The sequence below is a fragment of the Bactrocera oleae genome, chromosome 6 (genome assembly GCF_042242935.1).
Source record: "Bactrocera oleae isolate idBacOlea1 chromosome 6, idBacOlea1, whole genome shotgun sequence".
In the NCBI taxonomy this organism is placed as follows: domain Eukaryota; kingdom Metazoa; phylum Arthropoda; class Insecta; order Diptera; family Tephritidae; genus Bactrocera; species Bactrocera oleae.
In genome coordinates this window covers 5,627,630-5,640,486 of record NC_091540.1, presented here as the reverse complement: position 1 = coordinate 5,640,486, position 12,857 = coordinate 5,627,630, and the positions used below count along the sequence as shown (strand labels likewise).

The following is a 12,857-nucleotide window of genomic DNA, read 5'->3' as shown; positions in this document are numbered from 1 at the left end:
CTTTTGCAAAATTTATTTTAAAATTAGTAAAATAAAATGTTTTACTCTAACATTTCTCTTTCCAAATTTTAATTTAAAAAAAATATATATAAATTTTTTTACTTAAACAGTTTTTTTCTTTCTCAAAATTTACTTTAAAAAAATTAAAATTTTATAATATTATGCTTAAAATTTTTTTGTTTTTCAAAATTTCTAACTATACATTTTTGACTTCAAAAAAATTTTTTTTTTCAAAACTTGTTTTAAAATAATTTTAAGTTACTTTAAAATAACTCTGTTAAAATTTTAAACTTAAAATACTTTGTATTTTTAAAACCCGTTAAGTGAATATATTTTCTGGTGACTTATCGAAGTAATTTGGTTGATTGGTTAGTTGTTGTTGCATTTTAAACGTATAATTTTAATATCTGTACTGATAAAAGTTGACGCTCCTGGAAGGTAGAAGGGGCTTTGCATATTTTCAAAGCTTTAACCATAACTTCATTTAATTTTATTATTCGTTTTGTAACCCTCCAAGAGGGTCGGCTGTCAAATCAGCTGTCAGTGTAAAAATATTTTCAAACGCAGTAAACTTTTGGCAAATGTCATTGCAGTCACTTACATTGAAAGAACTTCTAAAAATCATAGAAAATTTTTTGCAAAACTCACGTTCTGTGTGACAGCTTTGACAAATGTAGGCCAACATGGCTAGATTAGCAAATATTTTGTACAAAAATACATATATCAAATATACAAGTGATTTTAGGTATTTTTTTGGTAGAGTTACTGATCCCCTGCATTTTAGTGCGTTGTTGACTCTCTAGTTCCTTTATTCTTCAATCTTTATCAAATATTTCTCGTTAAAACGTAAAAAATATCGTTTAAATGAAAAATATAAAAAGTAACATTTCTATTGTTTCAACAATGGAATTCTAGTCAAGTTATAGTACAAACATACATGCGTATGCATATATATTTTTGTGCAAATTTGTATCTGAAGAGCCCTAGTGTTTGCACTTAAATGTGTATTTTTCCGTTAGTGGCCCATAAAAATATTTGGAACCACAGTATAATCTCAAACAATTGAATTGTGGCCAGACTACATAACATTTTTTAATAAAAACAATGTGAATTCAAAATCGAGGCAAAAAAATTTCAAAAGCAAACACCACAATAAAAAAAATTTGAAAGCGAGTCGAGAAAGTATATGGTTCTTAACAAGTTTTCATAATAGATTAGTGACAAAAGGGAAAAACAAAAAGAAAATAAGAAAAAAAGTTGACTTCAGTACCTTAGAATACCCTTCACAAATTACGGAGTTTCCATAAAGTAATTTTGATCGCACAGTTTGCATGACAGCTATATGATATAGTAGTCCGATCTCAAAAATTTCCTCAGTTATTGTAGCGTTGCCTAAAAGAATAATCTGTGCCAAATTTCGTAAACGCGTCTCGTCAAAAAAACATTTTTCGTTTCACGAGCTGGGTTTTGATCGCTCAGTTTGTATGAGAGCTATAAGTTGTGGTAGTCAAAACTGAAAAAATTTTGCTGCTATTGTAGCGTTGCCTTAAAAAATAATCTATTTAAAGTTTTGTGAAGTTTTTTGCTGGAGGACATTTGCATTAACTGGAAGACCTCAGACGCAAGCAAGAAAAAGGCAAAGAGTTATATTCAGGTATAGAGTACATGCATATGTAGATGTGTATATGCATGCATATATGTTAACACCCTAACAACTACAAGAAAGCGGCAAAGCAAGGCGAAAACAAATGGCGTTTGGTCGAAATGTTGGCGCGCCGTGACGTTGCACGCTGCCATTGACGCCTTGACAGACAACCACGGCACAAATGCCGCGCTATACAAACACAACCAAGACAAGGCAAACACAGCGAATAGCCAGCGAAGAAATTAGACAGAGTAATTCGACAAAAAAACGAGGAGGAAGCAGAAAAATAAATAGAAGAAAGACAACAACAAATCACGAAATTGAGCTAAACACACAACGCGGTGGTTTGTCTTCTGTTATGCTGAATATATGTATATTGCATTTGTTGTTGTTTATATTGTTTTAGTCGCCAAATCGCCAAATTAAAATAGTGATGGGCGCGGCAGTTGGCGGTAGCTTGGCTGCGGTTGATGACAACAGAGCATGCAGGTGGCAGACCGCTAGCGCGCTTTTCAGCATGCGCGTGTGTGTGTGCTTCTGTGTTACACCATGCCTCGCGGGACTCATGTCGTTTATATACATGTTTCTTTTTTTTTGTTTTAATTTCTTTGTTGATATGTGAACGAATATTTGCTTTTAGCAGCAAACAACTGCACCATAAAAAAACATAACGCAGCTATGCTAAGCGTGAGAGCGTATAGAAAGCAGTGTGTTAGCCTAAGAGCTCAAATATGTGCGCGCTCTTATGCGCGAAAAATAATGCTTGCGTTTATGTGTGTGTTTGTATTTTTAATTATCTTTTTTTTCAGCTTTGTTATGTACAGGTTGTTGGCGCCCCATTGCTGCCGCCATAGTTGTTCACAGCGGCGCACTACAAGGCATTATCTCATCAGCTGATCGGTCTTTATAGCGCTACTATGTACTTGTCCATAGGCTACCGGCTGAAAAATCAACATTTGCTCATGCAAGCCAGCACAATGTGGCGTGAAAACACAAATTGTTTCGCTGGTCTCTGCTTTCTTCTCATTTTAGACATTTTGGTTTTACTTTTCGGCAATCCCTAGGCGCCCACGGCTACTCATTTGTGAAATCGCAATTGTTTTTCACGAATTTTACTTGAATTGCCTTTAATATGATACAATTCGCTTAGAAACAATTTATTTGAAAAATTGGTGTTGTTGTTTACTGTTCTTTTTTTTGGTTATTGAAAAAGATAATATTATATATATATACAAAAGTAATTTTCTTGTTTTACCTCATTTGGCTTGCATAATTTATCTTACATCGTACCACATATAATCAGAATGTTAATTTGTTCGTGCCCTAAGCACTGTGCAAGGATAAAGTAATGCATAGAAATGGATAAAGTGGTACAATATAATAATTTATACGCTAAAGGTTTTATATTAAAATATTGGAGTCTAAAATTTGTCTTTGGGATATAAAAGGTTTTCCGTATTATGTCTCTATAGGGCCAATAAAGTTTATTTATTTGCTATTGATTTTTCTATATGTATATAGTTTGATAGATTGAACATAAAATATTTATTTTGATAAATTAACTAATCTCATAATATTAGCTCATTCCTCATTCTTTACATTTGTAAACAATGTTGCAAGACATATCAAATATTTGTACATATTTTATATAAAATATACATGTACACGCCACAATTCAGCTAAGCCCCATCGTACCTGTAGCTATTTCTGTAACAGCGCTTAGTCATAGTTTGTCTGAGTATATATTGTGGCATTTCATTGTTGCATCTCATATTTAGCTACACATGATTACAACTACGTGTAACTGTTACTATGTGGCTGAAGAAAGAAAATTGTTTTATTGATCTAATTGTGGTCGCAGCTGAATTATTGCTTGTTAAGCAAACATTTATCTTGTCCCGTGCAAATAAAATATAGACTTCATTAGATTTATGTATTTATTTAACATACCCACACTCAATAATTTTAACTGTTGTAAGAAGAGATCGAATATTTGCTTATATAGACACTACTGATTATTGGTAGTTCCTTGCAGAAACTTCTTACCTACGGACAGTTTGGTAAGATTTCTACATAAAATAATTTAAGCGCCATTCAACGAAGTACATCTATGTTATATCTTAAATTAGTGGTCTTCTATAGCTAAACGTATAATGCAATATAAACCTCAAGAAGTTATGTAGAGATGTAAGAATTAGACCTTTAGTATCACAATTTAAATGCTTTAATTTAATAAAAACCCTGTCATCTTGTCAAATTTATCACAATAAATTTTCTCCACCTTCAACTTTATGGTTCCTTGAAGCTCTTTAGTTTAATGGCAAAGCTTTTAAGATAAAAAACTTTCGATAATAATCATTATTCATAAACTTTTATATACTGTTTGGCTTATAATTAGTCAAGAATTAATATTTTTATAAAATGGTACGGAAATAACTCTTTAAAAGTCAGCAATCCTGCCACAACTTACTTAAAACTATATTCCTTAAATATTCTCGGTTTGATAACCATATTATTAAATTTCGGTTAACATTTAAAATTTTGTTGAAAAAAAATGTTGTGAATAGTTGGCAACTCTTCTCTAAAAATAATTTCAGCTATCATCTTTCTTAGACAACATTTTGAAAACCATAAATTCCATTATTTTATATTTTTTTTTTATTTTTGTAATAGTTGGCAAGCTATCTAAAAATAATTGCAACTAACCTTTTACAATTTATAATAATAATTTCAGGCATCATCTTACTTAGATCACTGTGTGGTATCTATATATTTAATAACCCTATACATCAATTTTTTTTAAATAAAGTTTTGTAAATAGTTGGCAACCCTGAACTAAAACTAACTTTAATATTTTCTTGCGTAGGCCTCAAGCTGATATCGATATATTCGCTTCACTTCTTATTATTATTTTTTTTTAAATTCGATTTTTTATAGGTGCAAGATTGCCTAAAAATATTTTCAACTGCAAGCGTTCTTTAATTAATTTTAAATTAATTTAAGCGTTTTTCAAAGATAATTTGAAATGTCATTATCATCATGACTATTTAAAAAAAAAAAATATTTATAAGTGGTATAAGTTTCAGAAATATTTCCAACTGTAAGCATGCTTCTGATGTCTTAATTTTCAAAACTTGAATTGCTAACAAATTTATTATGACTTAAATTTACTAAGCAAGCGGTAGCATTCTACCTTTATTAATTTTCTGTATAATTTCTAATTTCGAATTCAACAATTTGATATTCAATTTATGCACTACCATTAGTTTGCATTTTAATAAGCAACCGCTCAAAACTCTTACTTGGTATATTAGAATATTCATTTCGTACTATAAAAATTCATATACCGTTATCGTTGCAGCCGTTGGCCGCCAACTTGACTGGCGCCTTTTGTATTACATACAACAATAATGTCAGCCAATATGCATGGTCAAAGAGCAGCGAGTCAATTGTTGTTAGCAACGCAGCAATGATGGCACACCGCAGGCTGGCTCGCATACGTATATATATATACCCAAACACGCATACACATACAATGTTAACTGAAAAGGGTGACAGTGGGCGTATCTTTCCAAAGCAAGCAACCGAGTAAATATTTCGAGTCGCGCGTTTTCCACTCACATCATTTTAGTTTTGTGCCATGTGTTTGTGGTGCTGCAACCTGCCCTGCTGTTAACCACGCGCCTACAGTTATTTTAATTTCTGTTGTTCGCATTGTACGAACCCTTTGCCATTCTCTACTTTGGTTGTGTCGTTGTTTATAATTTTCTAATTTTTTTTGTGGTTTTCCTTTTTTTTTTTCTTTGCAAACGAAACATTTGCGGCGAACGCATGCAAAGCGCGCGTGTAATTCGTAATTTTTCGTAGTAATATAGGTCTCACAGTAACTACACAAAAAAAAAATAACTATACCAACAATAGCAACAAACAGCATGAAGCACCATGTATTAGTTGTGGCTTGCCATGAACTCGGCAAACCGTCGCAGGCAACTGCAAAGTAACGCGTCACGACATCAGCACAAACACACCCTCGTACATAGCAAAGTTGCCGTCGCTGCCGCTCAACAGTCAGTCAGTTACTGTGGCAAGCCAGCACACACTCGTGTTGCTCATTAGTAACTCATACGCCTAGTGGCTTCATGTGCTTGGCATGCACACAGACGTGCAGTGGCAGCAAATGCTAGCGGAGGCACTCATACTTAAACTTAGATATATATATATTTTTTTACATTTTATTTTAACTTTTACATATTACCGCTACGTAGCTTAGTTGCGTTTTTGATACTAATACCTTGCACTCTGAGCGCACATGGCGTTTTTTCCAGTTGTGCCACTCAAATTAGAATTGGTGTCGATTTTCTGCCGAGATAATGATGTTGAAATTAGAATTTGCTAGTTTCCAGTCAAGTGAAAACCGACTAGCGGTGGCATCAGATAAAAATTTAATTGAAATTTTAGCGCGCATAGCCATTTTAGATATGAAAAACATTAAAAAAAGCGCCAACCTGCTCGCAAATTGATTTAAAATAATAAAATAAAATAAGTATTATTAATGTAATGCAATTGCAGCACATAGAAAATAACGTCAGACTCACAAGCAGCATATAAAATCTATAGTATATAGCATAAAATGAAAACTCTTTAAGTTCACCCTGGCGTATGAGTAACATTTATTTCATTCATTCAATATTACTAATGCAGGGTGCTTATATGCTGATTTTTTTAAATCATCTGTTATATCAACTTAAACTCTTTTGCGCTAAAAATTATCTTATAAAAAGTTGTACTCAACGAGCTGGCTGAGACTTAACGCCGTTAAGCATTTTCGCTTTGCATGCTGAAAGACTAATATTATACGAAAATCCATTTCCTTTCAGTCATTATGTGAATAGCGAAAGTATTTTCTTAGAAAACTTAGCTAGACTTAATTTTTCAAAGTAAATAAATTTTAAACAGTTATTTTTACCATAAATCAAAATCTCCTGATATAAATAAATGTTATCAAATAAATTTTTCTTTAAAATTAAGAAAAAAAAAATGATTTTACATACATAGTCAAAATTTGATTATGACAGATATAAAATGGAAAATCTATGAACTTTTGTACATATGGATAGTTATAAAGTTCTTCTTCTATGAATATATTTCTCAAGTCGACAATCGGACTTTACATCACAACATCAAAATTTATTATAGAGACTTAGAGAGATAAGTTGTTTTATCAAAAAGCAGAACATATTTTCTGAACATTGGCAAAAAATATTCATTGCTCATAATGAAAATCTTAATTTTTTTTTTTGCGATTTTTTGTTAACGAAGAGTAGTTTACAAACAAGAAATAAGTGCTTTTGACGATGGTTCGCATATAAAAAAATATTTTTTTTTAGAAAAGTATGCAAGCAGTTACAAACTTCTTTAGGTAATGATTACTATGGAAACAAAGGCATTATTGTCTGGATTAATTATACATACGAGTATAATTGTGAACTGCACTGAAGATGGTAAATATGTGAGAAGCTTTACCAATATATGATATTTTTTGAAAGTCTTATATTTGTTGTTCTTAGAATTTTATCTTCAAAAATAATTTCCGGTACCCTAGTTAGAAGTTATCAAAAATTATTATGGCTACTCATCATGATTTCATCTTTTCGGTTCAATAATAGGCAAAAAATACTACATTTTGTAAAAGAATTTTTTCCCAAAAAAAAACCTTATTCTGAAAAATCACTAAACTCTTGCCTTTTCTCACCTAACAGCTGCTCATTTTCTCTGAACCGCCGATGTGAGACCATCTTAGTATATAGCTGCCATACATACTGAACGATCAAAATGAAGTCCATGTAGGGAAACTTTTTTGTTTGAAAAGATATTTTCAAGAGTCTTGGCAGGAAGTATTAGCCAAGGCAACGCTATAATCTCCGAATAAATTTTTCAGATCGGTTTACTATAGCATTTAGCTGCTATACAAACTGACCGATCAAAATCAAATTTTTGTATGGCAACTATTATATTTGTGAAGGGTATTCTAGCTTCGGTGCAACCGATGTCAACGTTTCATCTTGTGTTTTCATTTCAAATACTTATTGCTTCATTTAAATATTTATGATGTTCTTACATCATTTAACACCCATCCTTTAAAAAAATACTAAAAGTTTCAGCGAGTTCAAGGTCATTCAATAAATCGGCGAAAAATGCAAATTCTAGTACAACAAAAAAATCTACAAGTACTTATATAAAAATCTGCTATTGTTAAGAAATATTTAATTTAGAAGCGATTGGAGTCTATATGTCTATATATCAAAGTATACTTTGTAATTTTCATGAAAAATCTAAATTTTAAAAATTTTTAGGCATTGAATCGACACAAAAAGAGCTATTTTACTAGATTGATTATTTAAGTTCATTTATTTTTTGATAAAGCTGTGCTTAAGAGTGTATTTACAGATTTATTGCTTTCTTTTTTATTTCAATTTTCACTTCGTTGCCATTATTATTGTTTTTGTTTTTTATCTACGAATATTTAGTCCAGTTACAATATTCATAAATATTACTTTACACATCTTACAAAAAAAAAAAATAAACATCGCACACATGTTCCACCAAATCACAGCGTCCTAGCATACCTAGTCAGTCACTTCACGAAAACACACATTTGTACACGCTTTCTACTAGTCGGACTCATTACAGTCGCGTACTTTGACACACATTGAGAAATTTGATTTCAAATTTTAGTTGTATTGCGTTTTTTAGTTGCAAATACATATTTATATACAAACACACAGACACAAGTGCGTTTACAGTGGCACATGCATGCACTTCACCTTGACACAATTTTTTTCGATTTGATTTTTTGTTGCCTTTTTTATGAAATTTCGCCATAGGTGCACATATAAAGTACACAAAAAAAGAATTAAAAAATAATCACAAATCACCGCACTGCACAGTGCGCGCTAAAAATAAGCACATGTTTCTAATTTTCAAATTCTTGTTATTTTCGTAGACGAAATTTCGTGCCGCTGCAAATTTTATAGCTTCACTATTGCACTACCAGACACACGCACACACACATAAACATAAGTGCTTTTAAGTGTGTTTGCTTGTAGCGCTAACACGTCTTATTGTAATTTTTGTTGTTTTTTCGGTTTTGGTTGTACTTTGATTTTTTTGGCAACTTGACTCAAGTACCTTGCGGGGCTCTCGCTGGCTGCGTATGAATTGCTGCAATTTGCACTTGTACACATTGTTTTGAAAGTCGAAACGAATTGTTGTAATTTGTAGGTAATTGCAAGCGCAGGAAATGCGGAGGAGCGTGGCTGTGCGAAACACATATGGGCGATGTTGCATTTCTTGTTTGGTTGCTGATTTTATTTTTAGTTGTTCGACCAAATGAATGAAGACGTTGTTTGTAGAAATAAAGGTTGCTTTTTCGTGCTTTTAGGTTGTTTTTTCTTTTTTGGTGTGGAAAACAAAGATAAGAAATAAATTATCTTATTAAAAGTTAATTATTTTATTTGTATTTTATTTATTAACTTCATATGACTGATTAACAAACATATGTATATAACTTCGAGATTCTTGAACGAAATTTAACTCAATAATCGTTATAGAAGCAGTAGAGAGCCAGTACTGCTCTCCATCAAGAGTATAGTAGAAAAAAATCTAAACATTTCACAAAAGAAGGGTTGAATATAACACAGCAGAGATGAAACACAAATATTCGATAAGAAAAGAGTAAAGCGAGGGTTAAAAATTAAGATTTTTGAAATAATTAGTAACTAACTCGACTCAAGAGAAGCTTAAAACCAAGCTTTGTTATTCAGTAGTCCATACAAATATGTAGGAAATATTAATGATAACTTTGTCTAAGCATTTATACGCTTAAGTTATAAGATCGGCAAAACAAATACTTCTATTAAAAGATAGGACAATAACTCAACTCTTCTGGAAAGTTCTATATATTTAACTTGAGCTATAAATGCGGATTAAATTATAAATATTAGTAGCACTATTATTCTCCAGTTGTTGTATCAAATATGTTTTTCATTCCATAGCAGTTGCATAGGTTTGTGACTTCGGTGAAAAAAATTGTAATTTGATCATGAGCCAAAATACCGGCTATGAAAACATAATACAGTCATGAGCCAAAATGTAGACTACAAAAACACAATTGCCATAGAACAGCCTATATTAAGGATGATACTTTTAAGCATAGCAAATAAAAAAGAAAAGTCTTGTAAGAGAGGTAGGCGAATCAATTTTTAAAGCAATAATTTTGAAAAAAATCATGAGAAAAGTATGCATATGTATAAAAGATATTTTAAAATTTTTATTGAGGTATAAAATGAGGTATAAAATTTTAAAGTCTTTGCTTTTGCTTAAAGATCATTTGTAAAAATAATTAACTGAAAGATGTACTTCTATTTATATAATGAAATAAAAATCAAATAAAAAAGAAAAAAATTAAATTAAATAAAAATTCAATAAAATAAAATAAAATCATACACAATAATAAAAAAAAAAAATTTTTAATTAACATAAAATAAAATTACATTTAAGTAAATTAAATGAAAATAATTAAAATATAAAAAAATTATATTAAATTCAATACAATCAAATTAAATAAAAAAATACAATAAAATAAAATAGAAATGAAATAAAAGAAAAAAATTAAATAAAAGAATAAAAATAAAATAATATGAAAAAAAATAACAAATTATCAAAAATAAATTATGATAAAACATAATAAGACAATAATAAAAAAGTATAAGAAATAAAAAGAAACTAAAAACTTAAACAAATAATAATTAAATTAAATTAAATACAATAAAATAAATTAATTATTTAAAATACAAGAAAATTAAATTAAATTAAACTAAATAAAATCATATACAATAAAATAAAATAATATTAAATAAAATAAAACAAAAAAATAAAATAAAATAATAAAAATAAAAATAAAATAATATCAAATAAAATATCAAATTATCAAAAATAAAATTTGATAAAACATAATAAGACAAAAATAAAAAAAATACTAGAAATAAAAAGCAACTAAAAGAACTGAGCATATCTCGAAAATGAGACTTTTGTTTACAATTCTAACATTTGGTCGATGTAGGCAAAATAGTGTTTTTGAGGAATCGATTTGAAATTTGGCATACGTCCTTTTCACCCCCTAAGAAGCTGCTCATTTATCGGAACCGTCGATATCGGAACACTATAGCATATTGCTGTCATACAAACTGAACGATCGGAATGAAGTTTATGTATGGAAAACTTTTTCATGTGACAAGATACATATATTCACAAAATTTGGCGTGTTATTATAGCATACATATAGCTGCCATAAAAACTGACCATTCAAAAACGAGTTCTTGTAATCTTTTGAATTTGCGAAGAGGGTATTATAACATAGCTTCGGAGCGACCGAAGTAAACGATTTTTTTGAACAATAACTTACTAAAAAATTGTTTATTTTTAATTATACGCTTTCATTTTGTATTGTATTTTTTCTGTGTTAAAAAATAAAAATTTTTTGGAAAACTTTTTTAAACATGTATAGCTTTTTTGCGCTTGTTTTTATATTGTACTTCTATTATGATCTTTAATATTATTTATAAGGACAATGCAGGTAATGCAGTTTTCAAAAAATTATATCATGTCATTTATTTCTTACTATTATGTTATATTTATTTTATTTCGAAGCTCTTGCAATTTGCTGTACTTAAATAATTTTTTTTGTGTTTTTTTATTTTGTTGCTGTTATATTGCTTGCATTCGAAGTCACTTGTCAGCCTTGTGCCTGGCCGCTTGCTTAGTAATCAACTTCGATTTTCGCATTTTACATAACCAGCCAGCGCCTGCATATCACTCCAATGCGCTGCGCTACTAATACAAGCCAATAAAAGTAGCTCACACTACAGTTTTGTTGGCACAATGCGCCTTGCGTTTTGTCGAGCTGACTCAATTTCCATGAATTGACATTGCCAAGTCGCGTAACGACACAAGGAAGAGAGTTGCTTGTAGTTTTCAAATATATCTTTATAAAAATCACTTTTTTTTTAAACTTAAGTTAAGTTTTTGAAAAGCAACTTTATAAATAGAGTTTTTCTTTTCTTGAGAAAATTATTTACTTTGTGTTTTCGGAGTACGATTTTCATTATAGATTTTAAATATTTCTTCTCGAAACTAATTTTGCAACATTTTTTGTTTCATATTTCTTCAGAAAATATATTTTTGTTTTGCTTTTTCACTTCTTTACTGCATTTCTTCATGCCGGAACAACCTTAGTGTGTTTCTGCAGTTATTACAAAATCACAAAATTTAATGCTTCTTCACCTCATATAGTATATAGTATTCAAAAAAGTTTTATAACGCTGCAACAACTTCCAACCAACTTCATTTTAAAACCATAATTATATTCACTTATTTGTCAACGAAGAAAGAATTTGCACTAAAAAATAATTTACCTATTTTTTATATATTTATTTTTAATAAATATTTTCAGCTCTTGAGGCGTATCTAGTATAGGCGCCTGCTTTCTGCTTGTCTGCCTCAGAGCTATTCGTATATTTCACTTTGTTGCCTTGGCCGCCGCCGTTGCTAACAAAATTATTTCACACGCAAACACACACACACACACGCTTTCTTGGCCGATATTTTTGTTTCAAATATAATATATATATTATTTATTATTCAAATATATATATATATATATATATACATATTTGTATACATTAACTAACTATTTGACTATTTGGTGTATTGTGACACGCGCTATTCACTGTGTACCGTTTCAGTCAGTGCTGTTAAATTGCAAACCCGTCTCGAACTGAACACTCAAATGACAGAATATTCTTTTTCATGCACTAAACACCGCCGTCGTCGCAGCCAAAACGAAGATGACGACAGTTTCGTCGATGACAGCGACGAGGCGCGACGACGATTCGCCAACAAACATCAGTTGGCAAATTTGATTTCGTGACTTCCATCTGCTCTGCGAGCTTTTTCGGACTACGAAAATTTGAAAATTTCAACCGTTAGCCGTACAGGGGGCGGCAAAAAGCTGCTGTGAAAACTATGCGTCATCCGCAGTTCCTCTGCTAGCTAGCTGTGCGCGGTCGAACGTGTGGTATGTGGAACTTTTTAATGCAACAAATGCCACAGGCAATCAGGAGCAGGAAAGCTACGTGGAGGTATGAGTGTTGTT

At 30.7% G+C, this 12,857-nt stretch overlaps 1 protein-coding gene across 21 annotated transcripts in view; it reads right to left on the bottom strand.

The window, feature by feature from the left end:
- pHCl-1 (pH-sensitive chloride channel 1) overlaps window positions 1–12,559 on the bottom strand; it is a 117,269-nt gene extending 104,710 nt beyond the window's left edge. For 7 of the 21 annotated variants that reach the window (XM_036358107.2, XM_036358113.2, XM_036358114.2 and 4 more), the window contains exon 1: window positions 12,118–12,552. The gene's annotated coding sequence lies outside the window, so the exon portion shown is untranslated. Of the gene's footprint in view, window positions 1–12,117 lie in introns of all 21 variants that reach the window. The other 14 variants (XM_036358121.2, XM_036358116.2, XM_036358127.2 and 11 more) reach the window with 7 other exon arrangements.
- Between the last annotated feature and the right edge of the window lie 298 nt (window positions 12,560–12,857).